The 5,647-nt window shown below is 39.5% G+C and overlaps 1 long non-coding RNA gene across 1 annotated transcript in view; it reads right to left on the reverse strand.

Annotated features, from left to right (window-relative positions):
- Positions 1 to 437: 437 nt before the first annotated feature.
- LOC107684488 (uncharacterized) overlaps positions 438 to 5,647 on the reverse strand; it is a 10,081-nt gene continuing 4,871 nt past the window's right edge. Inside the window, exons 3-4 of the long non-coding RNA XR_001633861.1 lie at positions 752 to 878; positions 438 to 594 (exon numbers count right to left, since the gene is read on the reverse strand). This is a non-coding gene — a long non-coding RNA (uncharacterized LOC107684488). The remainder of the gene's footprint in view (positions 595 to 751; positions 879 to 5,647) is intronic.

Raw genomic sequence — 5,647 nt, forward strand, 5'->3', positions numbered from 1 at the left:
AGAGGTTCTATTAACACCTCTGCCTGAAGCTGAGCGAAGTGCATACAGCAAGACTTTTCCAGTGCCCAAGGGAGAGATAAAAAAAAAAAAAATGAGACTATGGTGGGATGCTCCCTGTAGAGACACAACAAGTCTGTACTTAAAAAGCAAATACAGATAGATTTGCATGAATACAATCCACCTCATAAAAGCTCTAGAGACACGTCAGAGTCTTCTTTAAATCCCTGTGTGATAGTGTGCAGATGAAAACTATACACAAGTGTGACTTGGGACTTGGTTATAAATCTGTTTACTTGAAAGGCTTAATGGAACAAGCTGGTTGCAGACGTGACATTTCAATTTGTGTTCATGTAGCTCAATTGGAGTACGACACTAGCAGTGTCCTGGCAATGTATTAGATTCCCAAAGAACAAACGAACTGAACATCGAAAGTTTGATGTTCAAAATGAATGAGGAGCAGGACTATGAGTTTGAAGTGGGTGGGGCTACCAGGTGATTGACATAATGACGTCACATTTGTTGATATGGCCCGTGAGACTCCTTGCATTCAATCACAGATCTTAGATTTTCTTCTTAGTACACTTTCACCACTTGCTAAAATCACAAAAAAAAAAAAACATGCCATGCTGTGACTACACAGTGCATATTTAACCATTGTTCCAAGCTTTTGCAGTCTCATGGAGGTGGTTAATAATGGCCCTAGGAAAAACCTCTCAAGGGCAGTACTGAGATCCACAGGGGTTAGTCTCACCTCTGGGTTTCAGAGTCGTGGCAGGACCCTCTCATTCACTGGTGCCAATTACCAAGGCCAGTCTCACGCTTGCCTGAGGGCGACCTTCTCACACCGTGCTGAGCTTTGGCTCCTGTTCCTCTTGTGGCTGTGAATCCAAACACAAGACGTCATGGAAGTGAGAAAGCTTGTTAGGTTTTACTTTTGATGTTCCATAACTCTGATATTGCAGAATATAACAGAGGAATAAAACAGTGACATGCCGTCAGATGCCGTAACATCAAAATGACAGACGACAGTTGTCATGGCTTCCAGAATAGGACACTGAACATGAGAAAAATCTAACTCTTTTGATTGCAAGTCTGTCAAGATGACGTCCTTGGAAGGTTCACCAGTAATAGACAGATTGGATAAATAAGGTAAGAAAAAGACAACAAATATGTAACTTGAGAAAGGCTGGGAATCGTAAAGAAAGATTCCAGTTCCTCAATAGTTCAATAGTTTACTCAATTCTCTTAGTACTTGTAAAATCATAATTTATAAATATTTGGGAAAAAAGAAATACAATTTCAGTTCCCCAGTCACGTCTGGCTGCCGAGGGGACGGAGGAGCTCAACAGGGTCTACTATATGGACTCTCTGGAGTGGGTTTTGCAAGCCGACCCGAAGCCGGGGCCTCTCAGTGCTTCTACCCGTTTGAGGTGAGAACACAGGAGGATACCGGCTCCACACGAAGGCTATAGAATCTAGCGAACGTGTTAGGGGTCGCCCAGCCCGCAGCTCTACAGATATCTGCCAGCGAGGCGCCACGAGCCTCCGACGTGACGTCGAGAGTGACCGACTGAAAGGGAACTGTGTGTGCTGTATGTTTTTGATTCATTAAATAGAACCATCAAAATGGCTCATCAGAGTCATTTGTTCAGGAACTAAGGTAGGATAAAATAGCCATATAGGATTCAACAAGCAAAGTAAATTTGGGTAAAAATGACTTACAAAGACAACAGAGAGAAGCACAGACTCTTGCACCAATTGATAAAAATGATATGTTATTTTAGATCAATGCAGTCATGCACCTATCCAAATCCCAGTCCCTAAGCACTATATTTGTGCATATTGGATTTCTGAAAATGATTTGATCAATCATGCCCATTGTCTATTGCGTATTCAAGCATACCACACTCATGGTGGACTAAACTACATCCAAGCCCAGTTATCCGGTCATTTCGAATGGGTAGCAGGTTACACACTGAAGCACCACAAATTACTTGCCATCACCGAGCTGAAAAGCCATCAACCATACTGAATAATCCTACCTCCCCCTGAGTGTCCCCCATCTCGCTGCAGATATTGATCTCTGGCTGGGGCCCAAAGCAGGGCAGATTTACTGTCAGATTTCCAGCTTCATCTCTGCGAACACGCTGAGTTTTAAATTTGAATTGTGTGCCTGAGGTTATTTCCCACCTGGACAAGAGTGTAGTCATTCCGGTTGCCCTTGGTGCAATGGCACGCTGTTTATTTCATCCGAACGTTCTGGCCAAATTACAGCATGGCTCCCCAAAAGCTTTAAATTTGGCTGATCTCTGAGTCGGGAGTTAACATTAGAGTGGCTGTCGGAGGCTTTTATGAGCATGTACTGACAATAGACCAACTGGGTCGTCCGTTTGCACCCTAATGGGTTCGCTTTAAGTCATCCCTAACATTTGCGAGTAGGCCAGCTTATAAATTCCCATAGGGAACACATTTGCAGTCAGGTTTGAATTACAATGACATTCAGGCTATTTAAAAGTTACAGCTTGTGAAAAGTTACATGCATTGTTGTTCGTTTCTATTAATGCAGTTGTTGCCAGTCTGTCTATCAAGTAAATATACAGCACAGAGTTGTACTGGCAGAATTCCCCATTTGCCAAGTGAAAATTAACAGCTTCTATTTATTGTAAATTCAATCTATAATCTGTTGAGACTGTAGAAACTATTGTCACCAACATAAATATTGATACAATCATCACTCATGCCACAGTACTTACAGTTTTCAGTGTACTTTAGCAATAAAGCGATAATATATTCCAGCAGTCATATTAACAGTTGCTTCAGGACTGTAAGGAGCTTCTGGGTTTCCTTGTGGCACTCTACAGTGCGTTTCATGTTTAAAACACCAGCAGGCCTGGCCCGCATCCATCTCAATGTGGTGTCAGTGTTCATTAAACTGTGACCAGCAGAGTAAGACACCTGGACTGATTCATACTGAGGGTGTCTGTGTGTTGAATGTGCACATCATGTGCATGTCTATCTATGAATGTGTGTTTGATTGTATGGATGTGCACCATGTATCAGTGCATTTGCTACCAGAATGGACTGGCGACCAACCAGAACCCTAGTGTTTGTATGACAACTCCATATATTACACCCAGACAGGAGGTACATGTTACTGGAGCACGATGGGTTGGGAACCGAGGATTAGCTTTTATTCTAAACCATCTCCAGAACCAAACTATTTTTATGACTATCCATTCCAATAACGGTTCTCATACATGCATCATTCTACTAATGCAGAGGGAACAACCTACTAACTACAATCTAATAGAATAGTCCCTTCCCTTCCATCATGTAAGGAAATCTACGTCAGTGCATGTTTTCTTTTTTTTTGGTTAATTTAAGTGCATCAGCTGGTTATTTGAAGTGCACTTTCTTCTTTTTGAAATTCTCATACTATTTATACTGCAAAATGGAACAGAATTGGGATGCAACTAGAGATTCATTTACTAGGCTCTTCTGAGCCTCCACTGGTGCCTCAGTATAGCTGGATTCCCAAAAAAGATGGTTCTTTTTGATGAATCAGCAACATTCACATGATCAGTTAAGTTTCTAAACAGGTTACTTTAAGGAACCACTGTGAACGTGCAGTGTCACCAGTGTACTTTAATTGTTTCCTAAATGAATGACTCTTATCAATCAATTCTTTTTAGTGATTCAAAAACACACAGCACAACCAGTGGAGTTGAATGACTCTTCTGGTTATTTTTAGTGATTCAAAAACATGCACTGTGATCAGTTGAGTTCAATTCCCAAATGAATGACTCTTATGAGTTTAAAAAATATATATATTTAAAATCACACAGTACGACCAGTGTAGACTGATTTTCGAATGAATTACCTTTTTGGAGGTAGTTCGATTTATAAAAATACTCATGGATAACTCTGAGCAGTTGCTGAATTAATCTGACTCAATATGTAATTTCCAATGTACGTACTTAAGGTTCATGCAGTGATAAACTAAAAATCTTTATTTTTTTTTGTCTAAAATTTTTATAGAGCTATGACCAGTTATTGGATATTATGCAAAAGAAAAAAAATCTGCATAATTAAAAAAAAAAAAGTATTACATTTACTCTGGTTTGTTGTGTCTGATGAAGTCTGAAATTACCTCATAGCAACAGACCTGGGAGTGCAATAAATATAAAAGAGCTGCTTATTTACAAATATTATAAACAAATTCATAATGGAATTATGAGCTAAATGTATTAAATTCTTTATGATTTCTATCTCTATACTGCACAATAATGTTTCCTTATGTGTGAATCACAACAGAAGCTTTTCTGGTGGCACACAGGTGGCACACAGTTAAGTAGAGACCTAAGTGACAAAGCAGCTGGGCTTCCTACATTAATTAGCGTTTAGAGGCTCATACGTGACAGGTCAAGAGGAAAAGACTGTCCCCGGCTTACAAAAATAGAGACAAAAAGTACACGGTGTTTTAACAAGTGGTTTAACAACAGCTTAAGAGGGCTGAGGGAGTCATACCGGCCCTGTTTAAGAGCCAAGAGAAACTGCTCTATCACAACATACCATTAAGCCACATTCCTGGGCCAAAAAAGTGTCGGAAACCAATAATGGAAGTTCTTCAAATACAAGGAATCCGTGCTAAGAAACAAATGAACAAGGCCTGAGCCTGGAGTGGATTAAAACACTGGCAGCCATAATTGTTTAGTGCAATCTTACTTAATAGAAAAAAGGCAAAATTAGAGCACTGAAGGAATTGATGAGGCAGAACCCGTAAAGAGCAGCACCTCTCATTGGGGTGTGTGGGCCGGGTGATTATTGCTCCTGTGTTCCACAGTAAATACAGCAATGCATCATAATGCAGGTGTAACAAAAGGCTCAAAGCGGGGATGCAGAACCCAATTTGCAGCTCTTTATTACAAAATAAGGGTGAAACACAAAGATAACAAAAGAGTCAGCAACAAAGCAAGCAAAGGTATTATAAAGAGACTTACCAACACAGCAGTCGAGGTTCCCACTTTCCATGACTTTCTCAGCTGTACAAGACCACCGGAAATAATTAAAAAAATCATTCTATGAAGAGAAATAATTTTCACAGAGAAAAACATTTTTATAGACATCTAACATATTTCAACAGCTAGAAGGAGCACTTTATAGCTGGTAAAATATTTAAGAGCTAAGTCTAGTTATAAAAACAACAAATTCTCTATAGACTCTATATGACTCTCAAAGATTTCATCGATTTCCAGGCCTGAAAATCACAACATAAAATTGAAAAAGTCCAGGTTTCCATTCATATGACACATTCTATGGAAATCGTCAATCTTTTGGCTGCTTTCACTTCAGTTCAAAGTATTTTGTCAAACACTGGTAATGTTCTGATATTTTCATGTGTGTGAATGATGCAGGGGATACAGGACTTGCAAAATTTCAAAATCGCTGGTAGCCCTTCGGGCAGACATTCTTCAGAATTTGGTAGCCCAAAATCAATTTTAAAGGGGTCATATGATGCGATTTCATTTTTTCCTTTCTCTTTGGTCATTATGCTGATGAGCAAAAAAATAGGGTTCTTTATTATTTAAATAACAGAATACTTATTTGATACCACAGCAAAAACTAGTAGCATATAGGGATGTAACGA

The sequence above is a fragment of the Sinocyclocheilus anshuiensis genome, unplaced genomic scaffold (genome assembly GCF_001515605.1).
Source record: "Sinocyclocheilus anshuiensis isolate Anshui unplaced genomic scaffold, SAMN03320099.WGS_v1.1 scaffold1833, whole genome shotgun sequence".
NCBI lineage: Eukaryota > Metazoa > Chordata > Actinopteri > Cypriniformes > Cyprinidae > Sinocyclocheilus > Sinocyclocheilus anshuiensis.